The 13869-nt window shown below is 49.3% G+C and overlaps 1 protein-coding gene across 1 annotated transcript in view; it reads right to left on the bottom strand.

Annotated features, from left to right (window-relative positions):
• The window catches only part of LOC138930122 (neuroligin-4, X-linked), a 399630-nt gene extending 388760 nt beyond the window's left edge, over positions 1-10870 (bottom strand). The window contains exon 1 of the mRNA XM_070289688.1: positions 10565-10870. The gene's annotated coding sequence lies outside the window, so the exon portion shown is untranslated. The remainder of the gene's footprint in view (positions 1-10564) is intronic.
• Between the last annotated feature and the right edge of the window lie 2999 nt (positions 10871-13869).

Consider the following 13869-nt stretch of genomic DNA (forward strand, 5'->3'; position numbering starts at 1 on the left):
GTATACCCCTGAAGCTAATGCAGCCTTGTAAATCAACAAAACTCCAATAAAATAAATAGATACACATATACGTATAGCTGGCTCACTATGGTGTACGCCTGAAGCTAAGGCAACGTTGTAAACAAACTACACTTGAATAAAACTCAGAGATACACACATATACACGTATATACAGAGATACACGTATATAAAAGACACCTCCTCCTGGGAAGAAAAGCTACCACAAACCTATACAGCAAGATGGAGGGGCAATAAGACAAACACACTACCCTCCTATGAGTGCTAACAGGTACAGAAACAGTGAGTGGATGCCGGTAACTGAGAGAAATGCAAATCAAAGCCACAGGGAGATATCACCTCAAAAGGGTCAGAGCGGCCGTCATCAAAAACGTCTTGCAAACGGTAAACAGGCGTGGGAAGAAGGGAGCTCTCCCCCACTGTTGGACGGAATGTGAACTGCTACAGCCCCGATAGCAAACAGGATGGAGGCTTCTCAGAAACCTTAAAAAGAGAACCACCATATGACCCAGCAATCCCAGTCCTGGGCATATATTCAGGAAAACACAAAAGCTTTTCATTCAAAAAGACACACGCACCACCCCTCCAACCATAATATTCACAGCAGCACTATTTACAGTAGCCAAGATGTGGACACAATGCAACGGTCCGTCGATGGCTGAAAGGGTAAAGAAGATGCAATCTACACACACACACACACACACACACACACACACACAATGGAGTACGACTCAGCCATAAAAAAAAAAAAAAAAAGAATGAAACACCGCCATCTGGAGCGACGTGGATGGGCCTAGAGGTGATCATGCCAAGCGAGGTTAGGGAGAAGGAGAAAGGCAAGTCTCCTGACATCACTTACACGTGGAATGGAAAACAGGGCACAGATGAACTTATCTGCAGAACAGACTCACAGACGCAGAAAACAAACAAATACTCTTTGCTGTGTACCTGAAACTAACACAACATTGTAAAGCAACCATGAAACTGAAAGTGTGAGTCGCTCAGTTGGGTTTCTGCAACCCCATGGACTGAGGCTCCTCTGTGCATGGGATTCTCCAGGCAGGAATACTAAAGTGGGTTGCCATTCCCTTCTCCGGGGGCTCTTCCTGGCCCAGGGATCGAACCAGGGTCTCCTGCACTGCAGGCGGATTCTTTACTATCTGAGCCACTCGTAAGCAGGTAAATCAACTATGCCTCAATTTTTTAAATTTTTTTAAAAAGAGGGATAAGCTGCTGTTATAAAAGAGATAAAGATATACCGATCAGCACAGGGAACTGTGTTGCATAATGTGTTGTCCGTGAGAAACTAGGAAAATTATGCAAAGCAACCTAAATTCTTTTAAAAACAAGCTTTTGCTTTCCCACCATCAAGTGCATTCACAGAGGATACTCGTGCAGGAAAAAAACTTGAAAGCTCTGCAGCTACCCAACCTCAGTGGGTTCTGGGCTCCTCACCCCATAACCACCAGCCGCCCCCACCCTCCCAACCCTCTTGGTGGTTTTCAGAGACCACAGTTTGACGCCGCGGGCTGAGCATTCAAAGCTGGCGGGCCGTCAAGGTAACCCAATCTACGTCTCCCGCTGTGACTGTGAACCAAACACGGGTGATACCGACAAACGAGACCTGGAAAATGACACCACGTTCCAATCCCATCACCGCTGTAAGAACACAAGCAAGGAGCTCTTTCCCAAGCTTTGCAAAAATAATCAGGGGCTCCAAGGGCACACCTCTCATCACTGCCAATCACACTTTCTGTCACCTTCATTTTTTTTTTTCTTAAAGGATTCCAAAGCTTAAACAAGTTTGTTTTTTAATGTGAGAAAAATCGGAAGAGAAATTCCACATTTTAAAGGACTGCATTTGGCGGAACAAAATTTCTTTCCCCCATCATCGACCTCCGCAAAAATAAAATAAAAGCCATAATCTGCCAAACAAAAATAAAAGAGGTTTGCAAAGGGGAAAGGGGATGGTGTAAATTGGGAGTTTTGGATTAACAGATACACACTAAAGTGAAAGTCAGTCAGTCGTGTCCAGCTCTTTGCGACCCCATGGACTATACAGTCAGTGGAATTCTCCAGGGCAGAATCCTGGAGCGGGCAGCCTTTCCCTTCTCCAGGGGATCTTCACAACCCAGGGATCAAACCCTGGTCTCCCCCATTGCAGGCAGATTCTTTACCAGCTGAGCCACCAGGGAAGCCCAAGAATACTGGAGTGGGTGGCCTATCCCTTCTCCAGGGGGACTTCCCAACCCAGGGATGGAACCCAGGTCTCCCCCATTGTAGGCAGATTCTTTTCCAACTGACCTACAAGGGAAGCCTCATAGACACACACTACTATGCATAAAATAGATAAACAACAAGGAGCTACTGAAAAGTGCAGGGAACTATACTCAATTACTTTATAATCATCTGCAAAAGAAAAAAAATATATATATATATATATATGTATGTACGTATAAGTGAATCACACACTTGAAATGCAACTTTGTAAACCAGCTAGGAAAAGTGAAAAGTTAAAGTCTCTTCAGTTGTGTCTGATTCTTTGTGACCCCAGGGACTGTAGCCCACCAAGCTGCTCTGTCCATGGGATTCTCCAGCCAAGAGTACTGGAGTGGGTTGCCATTTCCTTCTCCAGGGGATCTTCCCAACCCAGGGACTGAACCTAGGAATCCTGCATTGCAGGTACATTCTTTACCATCCGAGCCACCAGGGAAACCCAACCCTACAAATCAGCCATATTTTAATTTTTTTTTTTTTTTAAAGAGGAAGATGAGTCAGGATGGGGGATGAGTGCTTACAGGAACCTACAGAGAGCCAAGTGCACAGGATGAAAGACTAGAATGGGGGTGGTCAGGGGGAAATGGCAGGTTAGCAAATCCATGCTTATAAAGCTGAGGTAAAGTATTCTTGCCTGGAGAATCCCATGGACAGAAGAGCCTGGCAGACTATACTCCATGAGGTTACAAAGAGTCAGATAGGACTGAGCAACTAACACTTCCACTTTCAAAGCAAGGTGACAATGTTTTAGACCTGCTGTATAATGTTGTAGCTACACCCCACAAGACTGTATGATACACTGAAACCCAAGCTAAAAGGGTACATCTGTTTTCCCCTGTTCTTACCACAATGCCATAAGATGAAAAGGTCTTCCCTGGTGGCTCAGACGGTAAAGAATCTGTCCCCAGTGCAGAAGACTTGGGTTCAGTCCCTGGGTTGGGAAGATCCCCTGGAGAAGGGCATGGCAACCCACTCCAGTATTCTTGCCTGGAAAATCCCAGGGACAGAGGAGCCTGGCGGGCTACATACGGTCCATGGGGGTCACAAAGCATCATACACAACTGAGCTACTAAGTTTCCTAAGATTAAAAAGATGTGCCTGGGGTGGTGGCCTCAAGATCAAATGATGACTTCATCACCCAATGGGATATCAGCCTCTGGAAACCAAAATGTTCACCAATGTTGACACGTCAAACCAAGTTCCAACTGTCAGCCAAAACACTGTCATCTGTTAATGGGAAACCATTATACTCAATGCACATTTTAAAGAAAACCACCAGAGCTCTGGGTTTCTCGCCCTCATTTCTGAAGACCTGTAAAAGCACCTTGTTATTTCCTGAATACCATTCTGAAATGAGGGCTTCCCTGGTGGCTCAGACAGTAAAGTATCAGCCTACAGTGCAGGAGATCTGAGTTCAATCCCTGGGTCAGGAAGATTCCCTGGAGAAGGAAATGGTAACCCACTCCAGTATTCTGGCCTGGAGAATGCCATGGACAGAGGAGCCTGGAGGGCTACAGGCCAGGGGGTCACAAAGAGTCAGATGCAACACATCCTGAAATCAAGACTTGCCTCTTTGAGATGTCTTCCAATGAGGCCCTACAGGGTTTTCTCTTTCTCAAGCCTTTCCTAAGACACTTATTCTTTCCTGGAATAAATTTAATAATACCTCATCTTAACTGTTTATTTTATGTTTGCTAAGGTTTGGTTTCTGTTCTATCCCTTCTGGGGAGCAGGGAGGGGAAGGCTGGACCAAATTCAGGTCAGTTTAGCTGCTCAGCCATGTCCAACTCTTTGCCACCCCATGGACTGCAGCACGCCGGGCCTCCCTGTCCATCACCAACTCCCAGAGTTAACTCAAACTCACATCCATCCATCCAGTCGGTGATTCCATCCAACCATCTCATCTTCTGTTGTCCCCTTCTCCTCCTGCCTTCAATCTCTCCCAGCATCAGGGTCTTTTCCAATGAGTCACTTCTTCGCATCAGGTGGCCAGAGTATTGGAGTTTCAGCTTCAGCAGCAGTCCTTCCAATGAACGTTCAGGACTGATTTAGAGACGCCTTCTGGAAACTGACTGGCCCATTTCCACAGGCAGAGGGCGCTCCAGAGTCCTGCACACGGAGAGCAGTTGCTCTCACCAGTGAATGTCTTAAGTTTGAAACCGGAGCCCCAAGTGGCCTGGATATATTCCCCACTCAGGCACCAATTTTACGAGCCTTTTATTTCATTTCTGTGTCATATGCCCACCGCAGACATAAATCCTTCTCACAACCTAGATATTTGTTCGCAGCCTAAAAATTGCCAACTTCTTTCCTTGGGCTCAAAAATCACTGTGGATGGTGACTGCAACCACGAAATTAAAAGATGCTTGTTCCTTGGAAGGAAATCTATGACAAACCTAGACGCCACATTAAAAGGCAGAGACGTCACTTTTCCAACAAAGGTCCATATAATCAAAGCTATGGTTTTTCCAGTAGACACATGTGGATGTGAGAGCTGGACCATAAGGAAGGCTGAGTGAAAAGATGTGATGCTTTTGAGCTGTGGTGTTGGAGAAGACTCTTGAGAGTCCCTTGTACTGCAAGGAGATCAAACAGGTCAATCTTAAAGGACATCAACTCTGAATGCTCATTAGAAGGACTGATGCTGGAGCTCCAATCCTTTGGTCACCTGATGCAAAGAACTGACTTATTGGAAAAGACCCTGATGCTGGGAAAGATTGAAGGCAGGAGGAGAAGGGGGTAACAGAGGATGAGATGGTTGGGTGGCCTCACTGACTCGATGGACGTGGGTTTGAACAAACTTGGGGAGACAGTGGAGGACAGGGAAGCCTGCTGTGCTGCGGTCCAGGGGGTCGCAAAGAGTCGGGCACGACTTAGCAAATGAACAACAACCACCACCACTTTCCCCCACCCCTCTCCTTTATTCATTTGCGCTAATCTGCCCCTCTCCAAGAGAATGCGAGGAAGGATTTCCCATCCTGCCATCCACTGAACAAAGAACAGAAGAGGCTTTGAAAGGCCAAATGTAGGTTGTTTAGAGAGGGAAAAAAAATGACAAAACTGGAAAATATTCGTGCCATGAATGGCCCTTGAATGGTTTACAGGCCACAACAGATGACCTAATTGCCTACAACCACGGGGGCTCAGTTTTGAGAGCCTCACTGTCTCCCCTTCTCTGCACACAAGCGGAATATTTTATTTGAAACTGGTAGCTGACACGCTGAAGAAATCAGCTGTTGCTATGTTAGAAGGCATAATCTGTCTCAGAAATTTTTTAAAGTCCTTAAGCAGATGATGAAGTGTTACTTCTGAAAAAAAAAAAATACGGCATCCAGAATTCTTTTTTTTTTTAATTGAGCAACTGATTTAAAGCTGAACATATTTCTCTCATTTGAAAATAAAGGCATGCTGTGAAGGATGGAGAATATTCAGAAAGAATACAGTCATCGTTGATATATTAAAAATCTGGTCCTTGCCCTTGACTTTCACATACCAAAAAAAAAAAAAATCAACTGTCATCAAGTTTGGGATTTAAATCTGTTTTCATCAGAGAAGCCTGTCTTCAGAGTGAGGTCATTTAAAGGACTTTAAATATTTTCACAGGGTCGCTTCATTTGAATCACATAAATTCTGTCAACAGGTTGCACCATCGACAATACTCAGGCTGTAACAAAGGTTGAGAATCTGGAGTACCAATTAAAACGGAAGAACGGTGAGCCCCCTGCCAGATTCCATGCACTTGAATACTCACTTTTGTGAGAACCATCTCTGCGTTTTTGTTTTGTGGTCCAGGCATCAAAGCCCAGTGTTCTAAAGAGTTCTTACAGAGTTGCCTGTGCATTCTGAAAAGCCACAAAATGTCTATAGACAGGAAACACTCTTGTCTTTGTATGGAAACCAGAAGCTTTCCACAAATTACTGCAAAGAAAAAAAAAAATGAAAAGGCCAAGTTCAAAAATAAAAGAAAAACACCAACTTGCTGTTGGTCTACATGCCAGGCCAAAAAATAACTTGACAATTCTGCACATGTATTCACTTGTGAATTTCATAGGATCATACCTGCTCTGTGCTTCTTACAGAACAATTCCTCATTTATCAAGCACGTTATCTATTCTTAAGACTGGGATAAAAAATTCCCTGGATAGCTGGATTTAGGGCTAAATGTACATTCAGCATTCTTTTATTTAGGGGAAAAAAATTACAAAGGAACGTTAACAATTCTTCCACCAAAGAAAAACATGTCAAAGCGCCTTGCAAACAGCATCAAAGCACGGCTGTTATTATGAAAATGCAATGATCATTAACTCCTCGCTCAAAATCATACTGGTTTCCAAAAAATTTAATGTGTCATTTTAATCCAGTAATTTAAAACTGATGAAGTAATTTTCCACTTGCTACATCCTGGCCCTCATTTTTTTTTTTTTCCTTCCATGTCAAGGAAAATACTCTTTAAAAACTATCAATTACATTTCTTTGAGTAATAGAATACTGAGGTTCTCATCTTGGAAAAATAATTATTTGTAGAGGCCTCTGTGAGGTGCTTCTGTTTTTAATATCGGGGCACGTTTCTAAAATTCAGTATTTTTTTAAAAAGCTGGATATAAAGGATGAGTGCAACCGTGTGCCATAAACGCCCGGCTTCCCACACACACACCTTGTGCCGCATTCAAACACGGGCACCAGCCCTGAATATTTTCGAGATCGCTAGTAACCTCTTCCCAACGCGGATGGGAGGCCCGCAACCTGTCCCTACCGCACCCCCCAATGTGCCCCAACACACATGCAGATTTCGGGGCCATCAAAACCATTTCCCCTGGCTCCGCCAGCCCCGAGGAAAAACGCGAAAGCATCTCCATTCAAATCACGCCGCTCTCCCAAGCAGCTGAGGTTGCTTTGTTCCGCCGGGAAGTCAGGTCTCGACACCCCGGTCGTTTCATTTCTAGCCGAAGGAGGTGCCCACCAGACGGTGCCTGACGCCTGCGCTTCTGGTCTGGCCTGCAGAGACCTCCACGGACTCGAAATTCGGCCCCGTGAGGATCACTAAGTCTCCCCAAACTTTTTTCTTCGTTTTCCTTCCTTCCCCACCCCACCTCCTTCTGCGTCCTGTTCCTCAAATCAGGGGACAAGCTTGACTCAGAAAAGAAGCTAGGTCGGCACCACCTCGCACCGGGACACGGGGAAAATGGAACGCGCTCAGAAGGTGGAAACCCGGTCGGCCAGTGGAGCCTTCCCAAAACTACAGGATATCACAGAAAGCTATTTCACCCCACTGACCAAATGGAAGGAAAGAAAAAAGAAAAAGAAGGCAAATCAAAATGAAAGGAAGAATCCATACTACCACCTTGCGGATCCTGCTCGCAAGGACAGCACCTGCTTACTTCGCTACTCCCCCCTGCCCCCCGCCCCCGACACCCCTCACCCCAAATTTCTTAAGTTGGGTCCACCTGAAAGACAGGCTCGCCCCGGGACCCGCCCGCGCTCCGGGTTTCACACATTACGCGCGCACCCGGTGCGCGCGCGCGACATGCCAGCCTCAGCTCCAGGTTATGGGGTTGGGGGGGTCCACCTCCACCCCGGACCCCCGAGACGCTGCCTGCTGCCCCCTCCCCCCACGCCAGCCCCGAAATAGCAACCTGGTGGCTCCAGAAATAAAGTAAAAAAAAAAAAATTTTTTTTTAAAGAGGCCCACACCTGCTGGTCGGTTCCGAGGAATGAGTCCGAAGCCGAGGAAACCCGCAGCCAAAAAAAAAAAAAAAATCAAAACCCGCCGAGAAAAGGGGAGGCTGGAGAGACGCAGAGGACGTCGTCCGAGCGCCCCTCGTCCTCCCGGCCGGACGTCCGTTCCCAGGGTGGTCCCCCAGCCGGGGCCCCGGTGGGAGGGGGATGGTCGGGGTGGGGGGGACCCCGGGACCCCGCCGATGGGGGAAGATCGGGTGATGTGTGTGTGTGTGTGAGAGAGAGAGAGAGGCGCCGGAATGGTGCGCCCGGGCCCAGGGCTGCGCGGGGTACCCGCGTCCGAATCTGGAGGTGCAACCCCCCTCCCACCCCCGCAACCCCGGGAAGGCCGCCCGGGAGGATCGGAGGGGAGAAAGCCAGCCTCCTGGGTTCTCGGCGGGAGGAAAAGAGCCGGGGGGGTCCAGGTCGGGGAGGGGGTGAAGAGAGAGGGGCGCGTCTGGGAGACAGAAAGATGGGTGCGCGCCGGGAGAAGGCGGCGGGCGTCCTGGGGGCCGGAGGGGGGCAGGCAACTGTCGTGCCTGGGGGCTGGGGGCGGGGGGTGGATTGCAGCCGGGGAACCTTAGCCTCTCCTCCTTCCTCCAGCTCGAGACCCCCCCCCCCGCACCGTCTGCAGCCGAGCGGCGCACACACACACCCCCCACCACCACCATCAACACCTCCCCAGACCCGGTCCCCACCCCGCGCGCCCGCGCCCCCACTCAGGCCCAGGGGGCAGCCCGCCGCCGCCGCCGCCTGGGGGAGGGGGCTGGCTTTTGCCCGGCTCTCCCAACCCCTCACCCACCTCCGGGTACCCCCTTCCCCGCCGCCCCATCTCCAACTCCCCCTCCCCAGGCGGCGGATCTCGGCCACCAGTTCCGCCCGCTGGAGGCGGCGGCATAACCAGGCCGAGGCGCGCGGGAATGCCTTGTGGGGTGGAGTTCGGGGGTGGGGGGGTTCGGGGCGGGGGGGGGAGGGGAACGGGAGGTGGTCGGGACGAAATCGGATTGAAAACGTGGGGAGGGAAGGGCGGGAGGAGAGCCGCCGGCTTTTAGGTCGGGGTGGGGGGCGCTTCTGTGGGCCACAGGCTGTGAGGGTGGTCCTCAGATCCCACTGACTCCCCAGACCCCCAGCCCCAACCTGGGACGAAAGGGCTGGCCCGCCGCGCGTCCGGCGGCGGTGGCGGTGGTGGTGCTGATGGGGGAGCAGGGGAGCGGGCTCTGCTCTACAGAATCGGGGTCCTCCAAGGGGCACGGATGGGGTCGGTCCGCACCCCCCACCCGAGACCCCGGCCTGGAGCGCCCCGCGAGGGTGCCCGCTGCTAAAGCAACTTTTGTGGTTCCTGGGGCCAAGCGGACAGCCTTGGGGACCGTGCCGCGCGCGGGAGCCGCGTGCCCCTCGAACAGGTCCAGGCCAGACCCCCACCACCCCGCTAACCCCGCCCCCGCCACCAGCCGCCCCCGAGTAGCTTCCCCCCAGCACCCTCCACCTCGCGCCGCTGGCTTTTTCTCCCAGCCCACACGCACGGGAAGAGGAAGATTGGGGGGTGCAGGTAGCCCGCCCCCCTCTTCCCCCACCCCACCCCCGCACCCAGCTTGGCAGAAGCCGCGCGGAGCTAACCATCAATCCGTCTTCACCCCGGGGTCTCCAGCGCGCCCCGGGTCGCTGCCCAGCAAACCCCAGCCCGGTCCTAACCAGTCACGTGCGTTATTCAGCGCATCACACAAGCCCGTCACCTGCTCCCAAGGCCAGCAGAGGAACGAAGGGAGAAAAAAAAAAAAGGAAAATCGGTTAATGCAAGCCCGGCCAAGCCTGTTTTTTGTGTGTGGTTTTTTTTTTCCTCTCCCTGGTTAACCGCCCCCCCAAAAAAATGCACCCCAGGAGGTAGCAGCTGACAGTTTTCCTTAAAGAAGGAGGGAGGCAAAAAAAAAAAAAAAAAAAGGCCATGGTTGCTCACAGTTTCCATTAAGTCCTCCAGGCTGCCTCGCCAGTCCCGCTTTGCAGAGAGCTAGCGCTTCGGTCTTCCTGTCCCTGTACTGCAGATATATATTTTTTTTCTCCCCCTTTCTCTCTCGGCCACACTCTTCTCTGTTTATTTGTATGTAACACAACGCTACTTTGTAAACAGCAAACACGGCCCCGGCGCCGTTCAAACAGCTGATTGCAGCCAAAAGGCTTCCAACCCCACGGTGGTATATCGCGATTTTTCTAAGTCAAAAGAAAATAATAATAATAATAATAATAATAATAATAATAATAATAATATAACGTTTGTGTCGAGATGTGCACGGAGCTGGCAGACGACACGCGCGTCCACACTCCCACCCACACCTAAGAAACGGAGCGACAGAAGAAAGTCCTATTGAAAATTTCAAAATTAGGGGAAAAAAAATTTTTTTTAAATGTCGGATGAAGTGAAGCGCAAACGTTAGCAATCAGGCTTATTAGCATCCTTTTTCTGGGAAGCACACACGAGTCCAATCGTTTAAAAAAAAATTTTTTTTAAGACATTAAATGAAAAATAACCCAGAGACGTATATCTTAAAACGGCACCTACCTCAGCCGTGGAGAAGCCGCATCGGTTCTGAGTGTTCCTGTTAGACATCCAGATTTTTCCAGGGAACCCTGACCGGTGCTTATGATTCAGGAGGATGTGTATAAATCCAGACGCCTGGGGTTCTGTCGAATCCCAACCAGATTTGCACACCGTCCCCCACCCCCAACCCACGTCCCCAAAGGAATGCGAGGACCACCGACCCCGGCCGTTGGCAGGAAAATTCGGTGTTTCCGGCGTAAATAGTCTGACGGGGAGGAAGAAACGGGGACGCAGGCGGAGCTCGAAGGGCAACGTGAGGTCTGAATAGCGCTCTGTACGGAGAGACAGAGACCCGGGCTGCAAGAAAGAGAGATTGAAGCGAAAGGTCCTGATGGCTCCCAGCTCGCCCTCTGCTATTGGACCAAACTGAATGAAATTTACAAAGCAGCAGCCAATAGGTCTCCGCAGTCGGCCCCGTCACTACAGAAACCACATCCGCGGCTACAAAGCGCTTGCAAAGAGCAGCTAATCCCAGTGCAAACCAGCTGGAACGGAGAGATTCCCCGGGTGTGCCGGGGGTGGTGAACAGGTGAGCCGCGTCTCCCTGGGCCCCCAGGGCCCGAAGCGCGGGGGTTGGGGGGGGGGGGAGGTGAGAGCTTCCTGCGCTCCTAGGGCACCCTTCGGAGATAGCAAACGTGCCGCCGTATTTGCAAACAGCTTTAACCCTTTACTGCCGGGCTAGGCGAGAGCCAGAGCGCCAGCGGTGGTAGCGATTCCCTGGGCGTCAGGTAGACAAAAGCGTTACTGTTTCCTGACTGATGGTATGGGAAGCGATGACACAGAGATACACAGATGAACACAGAGATACATACACATAGTCACAGACGGATACACATAGTCACAGACAGATACCCAGACCAACTCATAGATACACACCCATAGATATACATAGATAGATACAAAGATGGACAGGCAGACAGACAGACAAGTACGTTACCGTTTCTGCCTGGTACTGGGAAGCAGTGGTTTGTAGATTAATGCATACACAGATACCTGAGTAGGCAAAGTGAAAGAAAGTGAAAGTGAAGTCGATCAGTCATATCCGACTCTTTGCAACCCCGTGGACTGTAGTCGACCAGGCTTCTCTATCCATGGGGTTTTCCAGGCAAGAGTGCTGGAGTGGGACTGACAAAACCTGTTACTGTTTCTGGATGGTGTTGGGGTTGTCTTTCTCTTTCTCTTTAGTCAGTAAGTTGTGTCAGACTCTTGCCACCCCGTGGATTGTAGCCCACCAGGCTCCTCTGTCCATGGGATTCTCCAGGCAAGAATACTGGAGTGGTTTGCCATTTCCTTCTCCAGGGGACCTTCCCGACCCAGGGATCGAACCCCAGTCTCCTACACTGCAGGCAGATTCTTTATTGACAGAGCTACTGGGAAGCGATGACATGTAGGCAGAAAGGTGGATAGATAATACATAGAAGGATGAATGGAAAGATGGAAGGTCAGACAGATGGATAGATTCCTCCATGGACAGATAGATACCCATATACATACAGTGATGCACAGCTCGACACATAGATAGCCATCTGTATCCTTCTGTGTAACAAAATGACAATGAAGACCCATAAAGGACAGAACCTCTTTTCTGTCCAGGTCATGGGCTAATATTAATTCCTTTGGGGGTCTGTTTTTTACACGTAAGAACGTATGGTTTTGATGAATAAAACACGTAATGGTTCTGATGAATAAAATAATGAAGACATTGGTGGCGTCTGTCGTGTACTTTGAAACGTCCCTCTTCACTTTTGCGATCTCTTCCAGCCAACTACACGTTTGTTGACAGGACCTGGTTTTCATCACTGGGTTGACGTTGAGTTGGCGGTCCACTGGGTGATATCTGAGGCTGCTTACGGCCCACCAAGTGGAGAAGGCAGTAGAGTATTGCGGCAAGCTGCACACAGATTCCCAAACTCGATTCCTTGGGTTCCAGTGGCCTGTGACCTTCGGGGTGTGTGCTGAGACGCTGTGTCTGGGTTTCCCCCTCGGTGACGTGGAGCAGATGAAAGTCATCACCTCATGATATCCTTCTGATGTGATGAGTGATACAGGGCTCAGGCATGTAAGATGCTGTAAACAAATGTCTGCTTCTATTAATCACCTTATTTTGTAGACCTACGGCTTCATGTCTTGGAAGACAAAGATGATGTCTCCTATGCATAGGACATGCTCACAAGTGCTCCGGAATCCCATCCGCTGTCTTATTTGGTGTGATGGCACAGTTAGGGATTCCTCACAAGTTTTAAGAGAAAGACACTTGGGGGACACAGCCCATAGAGGGGAAGGTGATGCACACTGATTTAGGGGACCCAGTTTAAGATCAAGTGTCTGATCTGTGCTAGCTATAACCTACTGGAAAGTCTGTTAGGGTCGGTGAACTTTAGGGAATAGATCCTTTAAGCAGAGATTAAAATAGCTCTCCTGTGGGTCCCTCGGGATGGCTAACGAGATAATATGCACGAAACATCCTTTACCAAAAAGAGCTGTATATCTCATATGCATAAAGAGGTTACTATTTCAATCACTGTTATCTATACATTATATGTACACAAAATAGATACACAATCTAATAGTAGAAGAAACGTACATATGATTTATATAAATATTTATTTTCTTCTATCATTGAATAGAAGAATAGACTTCCCTGGTGGCTCAGACGGTAAAGCGTCTGTCTACAATGCGGGAGGCCTGGGTTCAATCCCTGGGTCGGGAAGATCCCCTGGAGAAGGAAATGGCAATCCACTTCAGTATTATTGCCTGGAAAATTCCATGGACAGAGGCGCTTGGTAGGTAACAGTCCATGGGGTCGCAAAGAGTCAGACACGACTGAGCAACTTCACTTTCACTTTCTTTTTATCATTGAATAGATATTTAAAATCCAATAACAGTATCGCCAATAATAGCTTTCCTTCCAAAGTAGTAAAACATGTGACTTCAGATACAAAGGGCTTCCCTTGCAGCTCAGCTGGTAAAGAATCCACCTGCAATGTGGGAGACCTGGGTTCAATCCCTGGGTTGGGAAGATTCCCCCAGAGAAGGGAAAGGCTACCCACTCCAGTATCACAGCCTGGAGACTTCCATGGACTGTATGGTCCATGGAATTGCAAAGAGTCAGACATGACTGAGCCACCTTCACTTTCAGATACGAAAATATAGATATATAGAGAGGGTAGTTATAAACAAGGAGGGCATGGTGATGTACTCTAGTATTCTTGCCTGGAGAATCCCATGGACAGAATAGCCTGGCGGGATTAAAGTCTGTGGGGTCG

The sequence above is a fragment of the Ovis canadensis genome, chromosome X (genome assembly GCF_042477335.2).
Source record: "Ovis canadensis isolate MfBH-ARS-UI-01 breed Bighorn chromosome X, ARS-UI_OviCan_v2, whole genome shotgun sequence".
Classification (NCBI taxonomy): domain Eukaryota; kingdom Metazoa; phylum Chordata; class Mammalia; order Artiodactyla; family Bovidae; genus Ovis; species Ovis canadensis.